This window comes from Bombina bombina, chromosome 4, assembly GCF_027579735.1.
Source record: "Bombina bombina isolate aBomBom1 chromosome 4, aBomBom1.pri, whole genome shotgun sequence".
Taxonomy (NCBI): Eukaryota; Metazoa; Chordata; class Amphibia; order Anura; family Bombinatoridae; genus Bombina; species Bombina bombina.
This window is the reverse complement of record NC_069502.1, coordinates 1,140,371,467-1,140,388,703: the sequence shown is the minus strand read 5'-3', so window position 1 is coordinate 1,140,388,703 and position 17,237 is coordinate 1,140,371,467. Positions and strand designations below refer to the sequence as shown.

General features: G+C 39.0%; 1 protein-coding gene across 1 annotated transcript in view; it reads left to right on the top strand.

Annotated features, from left to right (window-relative positions):
* RAB3GAP2 (RAB3 GTPase activating non-catalytic protein subunit 2) overlaps positions 1 to 17,237 on the top strand; it is a 470,453-nt gene that overhangs the window by 385,576 nt on the left and 67,640 nt on the right.

The window sequence follows — 17,237 nt, the reverse complement described above, 5'->3', positions numbered from 1 at the left end:
ACAGTCACCACTGCACCCTATAGTTTCTCCTTTCTCTTGCTTGTCTTCGGTCAAATGACTGGGAGGTGGCAGTTAGGGGAGGAGCTATATAGACAGCTCTGCTGTGGGTGATCCTCTTGCAGCTTCCTGTTGGGAAGGAGAATATCCCACAAGTAATGGATGAATCCGTGGACTGGATACACCACAAGAGAAATAAATTTATCAGGTAAGCATAAATTTTGTTTTTTCCAAGGTAATCTTTATTTGGTTCTCAATTGGATTCAATTTTTTCACAACTGTTACTCTGGGGAAGGGAGTTTTTTTTGTTGCCTCAAGATTGAGTACTAAGAGTAAATCTTAAGCTTATGTTAGTTTGTTCTTAATAAAGAACGGAATCCTAATTCTTCCCCAAGTAACATGTTTATATTTGGAAGCTTTCTTCAACATGGAATGAATTTCAGCTATTTAAAAGATCAAAGTCAGCCCCCCAAATTTGCATATAGGTGCAGTTTTTTATTCCAGCTTAGCTGGTAAGGGGCAGGTTTTGACTTTTTTTAATTTGTTTGGTTCAATTCGGTCCAAACTTCTTAGTTTGGGGTACTGAATAGGATTCAGAGTAAAACCGCCTGTGAGAAGTTTTTTTTCTCTCTAGCATATTCCAGCTATTCCAGTAAAGGCTCACACTTTTCTGAAGTATGTTTCAGACCTGTATGTGTTGCGTACTTGTGAGGCGCGGCTGGTTACCCTTTGGGGTCTCAAGGCGCTGCTCAGACCTGGAGTTATCTGGGGTATTCATACCAGTTCCATTTCAGGAACATGGTTTGGGGTTTTGTTCAAAACTATTCATTCAAAGATAGAAAATCTTTTTGATTTGTCATATAAGAGTTCCTTCTTTCAGAATGGTGTTTATATGGTCTATTCTGCCTTTTTGGTCAGTAAAGGCATTATTTGTTTACAATAGATACAATAGATGCATATCTTCTGTTTTCATTCAGATTATTTTCATTTTCTGAGATTCTCTTTTTTTGACAAGCATTACCAATTTGTTGCTTTTCCTTCTGGTCTAGCGACAGCTCTGATAATCTTTTCAAGGTTCTCAGTGTTTCCTTATTTGGACGATCTCATGGTACTGGCTCAGTCTTTTCGTTCTGCAGAATCTCATACGATTCAACTTTTGTTATTTCTTCTAAGACATAGTTGGAGGATCTTTTTATCAAAAGATCCTTGGTTGCTCAGACAAGGGTCACCTTTTTTTAGGTTTCCAGATAGATTATGTCAATGTCTTTGTCTCTAACAGACAGGAGACAATTATATTATGTTCAGTTTATCGGAACCTTCAGTCTCTATTATTTCCTTCAGTAGCTATTTGCATGGAAGTTTTAGGTCTCATGGCTGCAGCATTGGATTCAATTCCCTTTGCTCATTTTCATATGAAACCTTTCCAGTTTTTTATGCTGAATTAATGGTGCAGGGATTCTAGGATATCATTTTTAATATCTTTTAATTCCAATGTTCAACTATCTTTGACTTGGTGGTTAGATCATCATCATATAGTTCTACGGGTCTCTTCGATTCATCCAACCTGGACCTTGATCACTACAGATGCGAGTCTTTTAGGTTGGGAGGCTGTCTGGGGATCTCTGTCAGCGCAAGGGGTTTGGAAATCTCAAGAGGCGAGATTACCATTCAATGTTTTGGAACTCTGTGCATTCTCAGAGTTCGTCAGTTTTGGCTTCTTTTTGAAGAGAAAGACGTTATTGTTTTTCAGACAGACAATGTCACAACTGTTGCGTATGTCAATCATCAGGGTGGGACTCTCAGTCCTTAGGCTGTGAAAGAAGTCTCTTGGATACTTGCTTGGGCTAATTCCAGCTCCTGTCTAATTTCTCCGGTCCATATCCCAGGTTTAGACAATTGGGAAGCGGATTATTTCTGTCAATCAAGCTTTACATCCGGGAGAATGGTCTCTTTACCCAGATGTGTTTTTTCAAACTGTTCTGATGTGAGGGTTTCCAGTAATAGTTCTGATGGCATCTCATCTACACAAGGAAACTTCCCAGGTACCTATTCAGGTCCGGGGATCCTCAGGCGGAAACAGTGTATGCATTGATACTTCCTTGGAGTTATCAATCTGCCTATATTTTTGCTCCTTCTGGTTCTTCTTTTTAAGAGTGATTTTTCAAAATCATCATGGAGCAATCGTTTGTGCTGCTGGTGGCTCCAGCATGGCCGCTCAGGTTTTGGTATATGGTTCTTGTTCGGATGTTCAGTTGCCAACCTTGGTCACTTCCATTTAGGCCAAACCTTATAGCTTAAGATTCGTTTTTTCCGTCAGGAAATCAAATTATTAAATCTGATGGTATGGAAATTAAAACGCTTAGTGCTTAGTCATAGAGGTTTCTCTGACTCAGTGATTAATACTATGTTGCAGGTTCGTAAATCTGTGTCTAGAAAGATTTATTATCGAGTTTGGAAGACTTACATCTTATGTTGCTCTTCTCATAATTTCTCTTGGAATTCTTTTAGAATTCCTAGGATTTTATAGTTTCTTCATAAGGTTTTGTCTGCAAGTTCCTTGTAAGGACAAATCTCTGCTCTTTCTGTGCTGTTTCACAGAAAAAAATGCTAATCCTTCTGATATTCATTGTTTTGTTCAGGTTTTTGTTCGTATCAAGCCTGTCATTAAGCCAATTTCTCCTCCTTGGAGTCTTAATTTGGTCTGAGGGCTTAACAGGCTCTTCCATTTGAGCATATGCATTCTTTGGACATTGAATTACTTTCATGGAAAGTATTGTTCCTTTTGGCCATCTTTTCTGCTAGAAGAGTTTTTGAATTATCTGCTTTTTCTTGTGAGTCTCCTTTTCTGATTTTTCATCAGGATAAGGCGGTTTTGGTTCGTATCAAGCCTGTCATTAAGCCAATTTCTCCTCCTTGGAGTCTTAATTTGTTCTGAGGGCTTAACAGGCTCTTCCATTTGAGCATATGCATTCTTTGGACATTGAATTACTTTCATGGAAAGTATTGTTCCTTTTGGCCATCTTTTCTGCTAGAAGAGTTTTTGAATTATCTGCTTTTTCTTCTGCGTCTCCTTTTCTGATTTTTCATCAGGATAAGGCGGTTTTTGCTGTCTTTATTAAAATTTTTACCTCAGGTTGTGAATTCTAACAACATTAATAGAGGAATTATTGTTCCTTCCTTGTGTCCTAAATCCTAAGAATTCTTTGGAAAGATCCTTACATTCTTTGGATGTGGTCAGAGTTTTGAAATATTATGTTGAAGCTATTAAGATTTCAGAAAGACTTCTAGTCTATTTGTTATCTTTTCTGGTTTTAGGAAAGGTCAGAAGGCTTCTGCCATTTCTTTGGCGTCTTGGTTAAAGCTTTTGATTCATCATGCTTATGTGGAGTCGGGTAAATCCCCGCCTCAAAGGATTATGGCTCATTCTACTAGGTCAGTTTCTACTTCCTTGGCTTTTAAGAATGAAGCTTCTGTTGATCAGATTTGCAAAGCAGCAATTTGGTCTTCTTTGCATACTTTTACTAAATTCTACCATTTAGATGTTTTTTCTTCTTCAGAAGCAGTTTTTGGTAGAAAAGTACTTCAGGCAGGTGTTTCAGTCTGATTCTTCTGCTTATAATTTCAGTTTTTTTCATTATAAAGATTAAAACTTTTGATTTGGGTTGTGGATTGTATTTTCAGCGGAATTGGCTGTCTTTATTTTTATCCCTCCCTCTCTAGTGACTCTTGCGTGGAGTTCCACATCTTGGGTATTTGCTATCCCATACGTCACTAGCTCATGGACTCTTGCCAATTACATGAAAGAAAACATAATTTATGTAAGAACTTACCTGATAAATTAATTTCTTTCATATTGGCAAGAGTCCATGAGACCCACCCTTTTTTGTGGTGGTTATGATTTTTTGTATAAAGCACAATTATTCCAATTCCTTGTTGATGCTTTCGCTCCTTTCTTATCACCTCACTTTTTGGCTATTCGTTAAACTGAATTGTGGGTGTGGTGAGGGGTGTATTTATAGGCATTTTGAGGTTTGGGAAACTTTACCCCTCCTGGTAGGAATGTATATCCCATACGTCACTAGCTCATGGATTCTTGCCAATATGAAAGAAATGAATTTATCAGGTAAGGTCTTACACAAATTATGTTTTTACGTTTAAAAAAATAAGTTCCCACTAAAAGTAAAAAAAAAAAAAAACACCCACCAAACCCCCAAAATAAAAAAACTAACACTATAAAGGGGCATTTGTATGGGCATTGCACTTAAAAGGGCATTCAGCTCTTTTACTGCCCTTAAAAGGGCATTCAGCTCTTTTGCAGCCAATTAAATCCCTAATCTTAAAAATAAAAAAAATCCTAAAACTAAGCCCCAAATAGGCACTCACCATTCCTGAAGTTCGGCGGAGGTCTTCTTCCAGGCGGCTCCATCATCTTCTATCTTCATCCGGAGCGAAGGCGGCGCATATCGGAGATGCAGAGCTGGCTTCCCCGATGCACAGATCCTCAGCGGCGGTCCTCATCGCCGTGGAGGCTCCTCTTCATGGGATCATCGCACACTGAAGATTGAATGCAAGGTACCCCATATTTATTGAGGTACCTTGCATTCCACTGGTGTACACTAAAAATTGAATGGAAGGTACCGCAATCAATTTTCAATAAAATTTTGAAATCGGCCAATAGGATGAGAGCTACTGAAATCTTATTGGCTTATTTGAACAGCCAATAGGATTTCAGTAGCTCTAATCCTATTGGCTGATTTTAAAATTTTATTGCAAATTGATTGCGGTACCTTCCATTCAATTTTTAGTGTACACCAGTGATCGGATGAAGAGGAGCCTCCACGCCGCTCAGGATCACCGCCCCTGAAGACCACCGCTGAGAACCCCTGCTCCGGATCCGTGCATCGAGGATGACCGCTCCTCACCTCCGATCTGTGCCGCCTTCACACAGGATGAAGATAGAAAATGATGGAGCTGCCTGGAAGAAGACCTCCGCCAGACTTCAGCAACGGTGAGTACTTATTTGTTGCTTTTTCTTAGGATTTCTTTTTTTTCTTTTAAAATTAGGGATTTAATGGACTGTAAAAAAGCTGATTGCCCTTTTAAGGGCAGTAAAAGAGCTGAATGCCCTTTTAAGGGAAATGCCCATACAAATGCCCCTTTAGGGGCAATGGGTAGTTTAGGTTTTTTTAGTGTTAGGTTTTTTTTATTTTGGGGGGTTGGTTAGGTGGGGGGTTTTACTGTTAGGGTGTAATTGGTAAAAAAAAAATAAGTAAAAGAGCTGTTTAACTTAGGGTAATGCCCTACTAAAGGCCCTTTTAAGGGGTATTGGTAGTTTAGTATTAGACTAGGGGGTGTTTTTATTTTGGGGGGATTTTTTATAGGGGTATTAATTTAGGTTTCATTTTTTTTATTTTGGATAGCTTTGTTTATTTTTTTCTGTAATTTTTTTTTATTTTTAGTAAAATTAGCTTGGGGGTTTGCATTTTTTAAACATAGACTGCCCTTTGGGCAGGCTTATCGCCTAGTAATTCTTATAAACAGAAAGAAATGAAAGTATGTAAATATCGTAAAGATGGAGGTAACTTTGATAGCAGGAAACCCCAAAATTATCTTTTGTGATTTGATTAGAACAAACAATTTGAAACAACTTTCCATTTTATTTCCATTATAAAATTTGCTTCATTATCTTGTTATCCTTTGCTGAAGGAACAGCATTGCACTACTTAGCAAATCACAAGAGACAAATGCGTGCAGGCACCAATCAGCAGTTAGTTCCCACTAGTGTAGGATATGTGTGTATTCTTTTTCAACAAGCAATAGCAAGGAACAAAGCACATTTGAAAATAGAAGTGAATTTAAAAGTGTCTTAAAATTGCATGCCCTATCTGAATCCTGCAAGTTTAATTTTGACTTTCCTATCCCTTTAAATACAGTAGAATTGCATAATCAACAAGAAGATAACAAGAAGGACATTTAATAGAACTTAGTCTGATTTTTAAATGAGCAGTAGATTTGTGTGACAAGTTACAAGGTCTTCAATTTACCAGCTCCTGTATCACCAGGGGCGGATTTCCCATTAGGCACAGTAGGCATGTGCCTACTGGCGCCTTGCAGTGAGGGGCGCCTGCCTGTCAGTAATAAAAAAAATTGTTGTGAGGGCATTAATTTGAGTAAGAATTGTGCTGCCAGGTGCTTACAGAGTCGAGTGTTTCATTGGGAATATGTTACAGCAGTTGAGGGAGCCATGAAGGAGAGAGGGGCAAAGATTAAAACTAAACCCCTCCCATTTTCGCCATGCATGTTTAGTTTCACTTTTATTTTATGTACTTCTGTTGCCTCACACAGCCAAGCTCCATGCTGATGAGGAATGAAAGCTTCAGAACAACAGGTTAGGACTGTACAAGGCTTCTAATACTGCCTAGAATGACAACATAACAAGCAGAGCACTTTAACCTCTTGGCTACCAGAGAGGGTTGCAGTGTATTCACTTGTTATGTGCTGTAGGGCATTTTGATAGCCAGGGGGTTAAATTCTGCTTCAGGATGAATGTTTTTGTTCTATAAAGGTCTTTATATATATATATATATATATATATATATATATATATATATATATATATATATATATATATATATATACACACATACACATCACATTAAAAATTGTTAATCTGTTCTTTTATCAAGTAAGTGTGGTATGTTTCTGTTTTGTGGTAAATTGAATTTCTAATTTTAAACACATTTGTTGACCCCTGGATTACATATAATCTACAGCATTCCATGTTTTCCTTTGAGAGCAACATCATATTATATTTATATTTCAGAACAAAATAAATGTAACATCTGTGTGTATTTGTACCAAAAATATCAGAGTTCACAAGATTTTTTTCATGTAGTGGAAAAAATACCTACATTTTATGTTTTCTTCCACTGGCTGCACAGGTTGATGAGCTTGCATGCTGCTAGTTTTAATATTGCTTTTGTTTACACAAAACTGTGTTTAACTCCAATAAAATGTTAAGCACATAGTCAAAGTCATCTCCAGAAAAGCAATACACTAATGGCTTGTCAATAAACATGTCCTATGAGCCCATTTGGGTCTGCACAGATGTGTATTGCTGTCTCAGAACTGACATTGACTATGTGTTTAACTCTTTTGCAAGAGGCTAACACACTTCTGTGCAAGCACTAGTGCAATAATAAAATGCCCTAGCAAACTGTAACATTTTATGTCCCTTTTAAATAGGTTTTTCTTTAGAATATTTTGCATTAAAAGTTTAACATGATTTGTTTTATACATAATAGAAATTGTATGGCCATTTGAGTCAAGTGAATATTGATTTTTGGTGTAGCTTCCATTACAACAAATATTGCAATTGGTGTGTGTATTTGTGTATCTCCATAAAAGGGAAACTGTAATTTTACATCTAATATTTATTTTTAGTTGTCCTAAATAATAATAATAAAAAGGTCCTCATTTTTTCCCACTTTTTTTTTTGAGGGGGGGGGGGCGCTTCAGGTTTTTGTGCCTACAGGCACCTAAAATGTAAAACCGGCCCTCTGTATCACTCTGTGACAGTCATCAGCCAATTACAGACTCATATATATATATATATATATATATATATATATATATATATATATATATACACACACAAAGTGAACTCATGCACATGTGGGTCAAAGGTGGCTGGTTCCTCAGGAAAGGAAGGGAGCAAATGAAAAGGCTGTGCACAATATGATAAAGTAAGTCAATTGGAAAGTCTCATAAAGCTGCATGCTCTATATGAATCATTTAAAGGTACTATAGATCTTGTCTGAGTTTGGTTCTACCCAAGGCAAGTACTTAGTGGGACAATATAGTTTCTGGCTTTTGGAGCATATACTATACATCCATTCATTGCATAAATGAATAAGAGTAAATGAGAAAAAGGGACAAACAAGGACAACATAGAAAGAATATAGTATTAGAAACCTCAACCTGTTTATCGCTAAAGCAAAGCTAAAGAAATTCCCAGGTCTAGATCAAGAGCATTTTAAGTAGAACATGCAGTGACCGTTTCTCTAAGCATCCATCTAACATCACTTAGTTATTCTGTATTGTATTACAGGTACTCAAGTGTTAACACAAACTGGAATATAAAAAGTGTGGGAAACACAGATCTAGCAGAAATATACTATATGTTTTGACCCTATTTTTTTTTTATTTTTTTAATGATAACAGGTTAAAGGGACATTTTACACTAGCTTTTTCTTTGCATAAATGTTTTGTAGATTATCCATTTATACAGCCTATAAAGCTTTTTGTTTTTTAATGTATAGTTTTGCTTATTTTTTATTTTTTTAAATATTTCTTTTTATTGAGATTCATAAGACACTTACAAAAAAAAAAAAACATAAGTGAGAGGTGTGAAAAAAAAGAAAGAAAAGCAGCACTGTGACAAGGTTTCAATTTGTAGCATAACATAAACAGGTGCGCTTTTGTTTACAGATCATAAGTTGCATATCAATTCTACACTATACATAAACGAAAGTTGTATGGTATGCAAACCTCTCTGAAATCTCATTTTCTTAATTATAAACGAAATAGTAAGTATTCAATGGTTAGTTCTATGGTTTACAATCAAACCAATTGATATTGGCAACTTAAAACATTTACAACCATAAAAAGTTGAAAGTACCTATGAAGTTACTCTAACATTTTGATTAGTATACAAGGCCTACTGAACTTACTTGACACCTTTATCTTAAGTATGTAGTGTTAGCTTAGTAATGAAAAACAAGCATATAGAGATATATTATATAAAAGAATTGCCTCAACACTAGTAGTTAGGATGAGAGAGAAAAAAAAAAAAAGAGGGGGAGGGGAAGGAATTGCAAAGGGAAGGGAACAGTCCGTCAGTAGGGGCATCAGTAAGTTTATCTATTTAAGCCTCTCCCACGTCTCCTCTCTCTAGTCCTAGTCTGGTAGGAGTCCCACCCTGCCCAAATACTAAAGTAAAGATCAAGCTTATTCAGCATTTTGAAGGCATATAACTTTAATGTATTCCATAATGGTTATGATCTTCGAATATGGTGGTGGAGAGACTTGCTTCAAATCTCTGGCAATCACTAGCTTAGTTACTACTAAAAGATAGATCATAAGTGATCTTTCTGCTTCACTGACCTCAGACGCTCCATGATGAAGTAGGCCCAAAGAGGGAGAGATTTGTATTGCAATACCAATGTCATTGAGTGTTTGAAACACCAGTCTCCATAAGTTCCTTATCTTGGGACATTCCCACCAGATATGTAGATATGTACCAAGATTACCGCATTCTCTCCAGCATAAGGGGAAGATTTATAGAATTTGTGTAGTGTGGTGGGGACCAGATGCCATTGAACTGTAATTTTGTAATAAATCTCCCAGAGGGTTGCGCAGTGTAACAGTTTCTTAGCGTTCACTAGCTCTCGGAAACAATCCTCTGGAGAGGTTACAGTATGTAAGTCTCTGTCCCACGTGTGATATTGGTTATGTTTAGTCAAGGTTGGAGGCGCTATTAAGATTTTATAATGAAAGGATAAAGAACCTCTGAGAGATCTACATAGCATCCATCTGTGTTCCCACTTAGTGGGTTTTCTAAGACTACTTCCATCTAGTTTCCAAGACACTAGGAAGGAAACCAAGCGGAGATACTCAAAATGCAATACTTGCGGGAGATTAAATTCCCTTGCAGCGCATTGGAAATCTATCAACTTCCCTCTTCGATAAAGAACCGAAATTGGGAGATCTGCCGTATCACTCCACATAAAAAGATGGGTCTCAAGGAGACAAATTAGTATAGTGCGTATCTTATGAACACAAGAAGGATGTGGGGAGATCTCAGGCAAATGTCTTTTCGTATCCCAATGTGTAAGCTTCATCATGATCAGCGGGTGGTCAATACGTAAGCTTTTTCGCAGATGAGGGGGAATCCAAGGCAAATCTGCCAAATAGATACCCTTAGGCAGTAGAGACTGTTCAACCTCCTGCCATCGGAAACTGGCCTCCGAAACAGACCAATTTGCTAGGTGGGAAAGGCGAGCAGCATCATAATACAGCAGGATGCTAGGGTAGGAGAGGCCTCCTCTGTGTATGGGTTTCATGATCGTCGTCGTAGCAGTGCGAGGTCGTTCTCCCTTCCAGACATAATTAGAAATCATACTCTGTAATCTGTTTAGGATGGGTCTACTAATCGTGAGAGGTATGCACCGGAACAAGTAGGTCAATTTGGGCAAAAAAGCCATCTTTATTGCCGCTATCCTGCCGGTCCAGGACAGTTCTCTGAACTCCCAACCATCCAGAGTCTTCTGGAATTCCGGTATTCTCTCTGAGAAATTTTTAGAGATGACCGTCTTTAGATCGGTACTTAAATAAACTCCAAGGTGTTTAAGGGTTTGCAAGGACCATTTAAACGGGAATCTACGGGTTAACATATCAAGGTCGCGCTGTGGTATGTTAATATGCAAAACCTCAGTCTTCATGAAGTTGAGCTTGTACCAGCTATGTATACTGAAGCTAGAGATAATATCAAATACAGCCGGCATAGATGTCATGGGTGAGGTTAATAGGAGGGTCACGTCATCTGCAAATAATGCAATTTTATGTTGAGATTTGCCAAACAGCATTCCCGATACTACCTGGTTATTTCTAACAGCCTGGGCCAAAGGTTCAATAGCGAGAGTAAACAATAAGGGGGATAGCGGGCAATCCTGACGAGTCCCGTTTGTAATAGTAAAGGTCTCTGATACAAATCCCTCACCTCTAACTCTTGCCATCGGGCAAGAGTAAAGTGCCTGGACTGCTGATATGAACTGGAAGTCTATTCCCTACTCTCTGGGACCAAGAGGAGCTGCCTACGTCTACTTCACCACTTCATCTCAGAAGAAATACATTTATCATCTTCTTTTCCGAAAAGGGACAAACATATTGAAACGAACCAACAGGAATCCCTTTTGTATCAAGGACATAATCACTAACCGGTTTTACGGTAGAGTTGCATACTGACTTTGTTAGTTAAGATATGTTTTATGCTTCATACTTTTTTTCAGCGCGCTTTCTTTATCCCCATCTGGGATAATTCATGCTGATATGAACTGCTGAGGTAAGCTAAAGGCTCTTAGTGCATCCCATAGAAAATACCACCTGACCCTGTCGAACGCCTTTTTAGCTTCAAGTGACAGGGCCAGGAGAGGAACATTTAGTCTCTTCGCTTCATACAAGACCGACAGGATACGCCGCGTGTTATCTGGCCCCTCTCTGCCAGGCACAAACCCAACCTGATCCTTATGAACTATGCTCAGAATTTCTCTCGCCAATCTGTTTGCAAGGATCTTTGAATATATCTTAATGTCCGAATTGATCAGAGAGATGGGTCTGTAGCTCTGGCAATGCTGGGGATCCTTGTCTGGTTTGAGAATAGTGATAATATCAGCCCGTAAGTATTCTTCTAAAATAGAGCCTGAAGAGGAAAAATCATTAAAGGTCCTCAGCAGAACAGGGCTAAGGATATCAATGAAGGTCTTAAAGTACTTCCCAGTGAAACCATCAGGCCCTGGGGATTTATTCAGTTTAACCTGTTTGATGGCTTTTATAAGTTCTTGCATACTGAAAGGGGCCTTCAAGCGATCAATCTGTTCTGTATGCAGTGGTGACACATTTTTCTTGTGTGCACTTCAAATTGTATAAGTCTGCGTAATAAGAACGGAACGTCTCTCCAACACTCTTAGGTGAGTTAACTTTAGTATTACCCGTCTGAATCGCAGTGATACGTCTCTCTGAGCCCATCTCTGTCTAAGCTTACTTGCTAAGAGGGAATTAGCTTTGTTATTCTGAGAGTAGTATATCCGACGAAATCTACTCAACATGCGTTGAGTTTTCAGGAATTCTAACCGTTTAATGTCAGCACAGACTTTTTCGAGCTGCGCTAGTCCGGCAGTAGTAGGGTTATTTTTATGGGTGTCAGAGATGGACCTGTATAGACATGTCAGTTCTGCCATAGATTTGCCCATGCTCCCCCGTATAGCTGAAGCCTGTTTCATGCAGATGCCCCTGACAAAAGCCTTAAGCGAGGCCCAGACATACTGGATAGGAACGTGGCCGTTATCGTTGACAGATATAAATTCTGTAATTTGTTCCTTAAATTTCTGCTGGGCTATAGGGTCCCTTATAAACCAATCATCATATCTCCAAGGGATATCTGGGGCCTTAGAAGGGCCGTTTAATAACATAACTACAGGGTCATGGTCTGACCATGCTGTCAATTGTATGCTAGAGCTGCGCGTAATATCTAGTGTCTGTGATTCGACGAAGAGGTGGTCAATGCGGGAGAACGACCAGTGCGGGTTGGAATAAAAAGTAAAGTCTCTATCCGTGGGCCTCAACGCCCTCCAGACATCATAAAGACCATACTGAGCTATCAGGAGACGAAAAGAGTTAGCTAGTGAGCTAGTATTACGAGTAGGGATTTGAGATTTATCACTTGATCTGTCCATGGCTGGGTCCCACACCAAATTAAAATCACCACCCAATATTAGAGTACCTCTCTTGATCTCCATCACCAGCCTAAGAATTTTCCTGAGAAATGGGATCTGGCGAGTGTTAGGGGCATATATGTTGGCAAGTGTGTAGATCTTGTTGTTAAGTCTGCAAATCGCCACCATATATCTAGCCTCTGGGTCACGTTCAACACGGAGCGTCTCCACAGTGATATTATCCTTAATTAGAATAGCAACCCCCCTCGTTTTAATTTGGAAAAAAGACTCAAAAACTGTGGAGAAGTTTTTTAATGGAAACCTCGTAGGGGTGACCCAATGAGTCTCTTGCAGAAAAAAAAAAAGTTTCTGAGATTTTGCAGGAGTAGGCTTCTTTTTGTGGGAAAGTTAAGTCCCTGTACATTATGGGTGAGGATTGTGATCCATGATGAACGTATCAAGGTAAGCCTAGGTCCTAAAAGTGAGACGGAGGGGAGAGGGAAAAAAGAAAAGAAAAAACTTCCTTTATCCCAGTGTTCAGCAAATGATATTAGTCTATATGTTTATCTCTTGGGTTAAGAAACACTAGTAGACTAACTGCAGCGGGTAAACACTGCTTAGTAGTAGTCTAAGAAGGTCGAAAGAAGTAAGGTGTCTAAACTATAATGTACATGAATGCCAAGTATTCGTTAATAAGGGAAGGAAAGGTAAATGTAGGGGGAGAGGGGAAGGAAAGAAGAGGAAAAGGGGGGGGGGGCTTAGACGTCTAAATTCTTAATTCTTGTGGGGCTATAATTCTTAGCACATAAGAGCCTGAAAGATTCTTACTAGGTAAGGGTCGCTCTAAAGAGAAAAATAATAATACTGGTAGAAATAAATAAGAGTAATATAAGGTAAAGTGAAGAGAGACAGGTATACTGCCCCCCAAATATATATAACAGTATATAATGAAAACATAGGGTTAAATATGTCTACGAGAGTCTAGGTGGTAGGGGTATGGGTGTACCTAAGGTAGTGTAATGTTCAACTAACTGAACTGTCGCATGAAACGGGGTTAGAGAAAGGTAAGTGACCATTACCCTGACCCATATTTGGTAAAACGAATCTTCTGAGTTTACAAGTAAAGTTGAAATAAAGCTAACTAAATATACATGAGTCTGTGTAAAACAAGCCAGAGGTTCACATTTCTATTTAGAAAATAAATAAAAAACATCAAAAAGTATTATAGTTTAACAATAAATGTCTAGTGGACTCTCCAAAACTGTACATAAATCTGTATCTAATGTAGCTCGTCTAGCTGTTTGGAGATCTATGTATGAGTAAGGTAGAGCATAAAAAAAAAACACTAACACAGATTATACTTTGATCTAGGACTCATATTAGTAATTAGACTAGAAATCTAATATCCTATGCGATCTAACAGATATGTAATAATATAAAACAGTAGAACGAATTTATAACTAGGAGTCGACTTAAAGTCCAAACTGGGAAGGCCATAAACTTCCGCATTATCTATAGTTAAACTCAAAAAAGAACAGAACAAAGAGTCCATATGCAAGTATTCACAGTCCATGGCTATAATCCTTAACATATGTTACTAGATGTCAGAAAACAGTTAAGACAAAATAAAAGTAATGCACTCATCTGGTCTGCTGTCTAGGCGTATCCTTTCTTCTTACAGGTTCTGGCGTGTGATCAGAAGTGGGGCTCCATTCTTGAGCTGCTACATTTAGAGGCGGAGAGTGTGTACGAGCTTGTGTGGATGTAGTTGAGGATTGTAATATGTGAAGCCTTATCAACAAGTCTATCCCCTTCTTCACTGTTAGAATGGTGTAGTTCTGTCCATTGTATTGGAAAAAAAAGCTTCACAGGGAATCCCCATCTATATTTTATCTCCTGTTTCCTCAGGCATTGAGTAATTGGATGGAAGCTTCTTCCTTTCGCCAAAGTATGTACTGAGAGATCTGGGAAGATCTGTATCTTTTGGTGTGGTTCAGGTAGAGACTTGTTTAAGAAGGACGCCCTTAACAGCTTCTCCTTAAAGGAAAAATAATGAAAGCGTATGATAATGTCACGGGATAATTCTGCAGATACTTTCCTAGGGCGTAAGGCTCTATTTGCCCTGTCTATTGTTGACTCCTGCTCCTGGTAAGACCCCAGGATGATCTTAAAGAGGTCTCTAAGATAGTCAGGGAGGTCTTGGTTTGTAACAGTCTCTGGTATACCTCTTATGCGAAGATTACTTCTTCTTGATCTGTCTTCGAGATCTGCTAATTTTGTTTCAACATCTGCAATTTGTTCTGCCAGAGACTGCGAGTATGCTAAGAGGTTAGACTGATCTGCGGCTAAGTCTTCGTTCTTTCGCTCAAGTGTTTCTGTTCTCTTCCCTAGAGAAGCAATATCCCTTTTGAGGTCAGCTACTGATGACTTGATATCTTGCCTTAGTGAGGCATAATGTGAGTCCATTTTTGTAGACAAGGAGTTATCGAGCTCAATAACCGAGGTATCTGAATGAGAGTGTACATGGGCTTGAGAACCAAGTAGGTCCGCCATCTTAGCAGGAGTAGGTGAATCACGAGAGTCCTCATCAGAAAAATCTCTATCAACTTGAGATTTGCTAAGAAAATGATCCGCAACTGTGCGTTTAGGGCCTTCCTGATGCTTAAGCTTCTTCTTCTGTGAATGTGACATTCTGTCTGATCAGAAGATGTATAGTCATAGAACACAGCAGTAGAAATCCTTATGATCGGCTTCTGATAGGATATGGTATCAGCAATTTTATGTTTTAGAAGAAAGGACTCGTAGACATCTAATATTTGGGGGGCCTCACCCGTCTCACCGAGGACCCTAGCCCATCATGTTGGACGCTTTAGCTTCGTGAACTAAAGATGATTAACAGAAAGTCAGTTCCAGGTTGTTTGCTTCCAGAGTCTATCTGCAGGCTGACTTCACGCCGATGTGGAAGTGGGAGCTATTAGAAACTGTTATTAGTAGTTAATCTTGTTCAGCCCTCCACAAAAATAAATGATGCAGCAGGTCTGGCGCACACTCTCTCCAGGGATTTTACCACCACAAGGCCAAGACGGGAAAAGGTTTGAGGGTATGACCTGCTGCAATCTGATACAGCAGGAAAGGGAGGGAGAGAGTGTGTGAGTAGCTTTTACTCTAGATGTATGTCTTGAGCTTAGGAGCCAAACAAAAAGAAATTTAGTAGGTGATTAGATTGACCTAAAAAGGCTCAGGGGTGACCACTCCTAAAAGGTGTTTATTTTAAATTATGCTGACAGTATAACCGGATTATAACTGGGAGCCTTGTTGAAGCAATAGGTGGGCAGCCTGCACATAGGCTAGCTGTATAAAATTATTGTATATATTTCAGAGCCCTCACTCCATAACAGCAGTACTCACTCCATTACAGATGATTAAAATACAGATGATGAGGCCGTTTTTCATGTATCTAGGAACCCTTTTATTTAGAACTATTACTGAAGAGCTTGGTTCCCTCTGTGTACCTCTATGCATGAACAGGCTGATGTTTTATGCAGCGTAAGTATTTCAGAGCAACAGTTCGGTAAGGAGGAGAGAAGTTGCGCAGCAGTATATCAGAGAAAGATGGCGACTCGTGCCACAAGTACAGGCCCTTGCAAGCGGTGGAGGAATAAGTGAGGCTAGGGCTTTAGCTCTTTGCAAACGGCTGCAGCGTATGGTCATCTAAGTGTGCTGTCTGATTCGCATGTAGCTGAGGTCTGAGGAGCAGTGACCCGGGTATATATCAGAGCGTACCTTTTACTGTTGTTGCTATGGGCCGGTGTTCTCTGCAAAGTTCCCGGCTAAGATCGAGTACTGCACGCTTTGACTCACTGCAAAGCAGCCTGACGAGTGGAGCTGGGGTTTAGAGGCTGCTGAGTAGGGTTCCGGACCTCTTCTTAGGCAGAGCGATGAAGGTTTCTTTGTATCCCAGAGTGGAATAACTCTGGTGTTTGCCCAAAGAGCGATCACTAGTTTTCAGACCGGGGTCTCTAAGCCACAGCGTGTAAGAGCGTATTTCAGCTAAGCAGGGATATGTAGCTGCAAATCACCTGCTCCCAGAAGTATTGTTGTAGGGTAGGACAACAAAAAATAAAAAAAGTAATATTCTTATGACTAGAATTATAGTTGTTAATTAGATTTGACTTGCAGAGCTACAGACACACAAGTCTGTTCACTCTGCTGGTTAGCTCCGCCCCCCAGTTTTGCTTATTTTTAAATAACATTGTGCTGATTTTCCGACTCCTAACCAAGCCTAAAGTTTTAGAAGTATACCGATATCTACCTACTCCAGCTTGCTCCTGTTTGTGTAAAGAGTATTTTCGTATACAGAGGAAGGGGGAGGGGGGAAGTGTCTGCTATTTTTGGTATACAACCACTTTCAGTGGGAGTTCCAGTTAACCTTTTCAACAGCGTCAAACTGGGAGCTTCTAAGTACGTTTTTAAACAGTTTTATATTGGATTTTTATATCTGTATCTGTGCATATTATTCTTTATAGTAGTGTCTATTACATGCAGTTATATGAAAATTGGTGTATACTGCCCCTTTAATACACTGATGAGCATTTACTCACTTGCTTTCTCAGTAGGATATGAGCAAGTTTATTTCTGTTATTTGTCACATTCAGAGTGACAGCTTATGGGGCTTCACCTAATTATGAATTTCCTTTGTGCCTTTGTCATCAAAAATGTATCTTTTCTATACAAATGACAAGACTAATG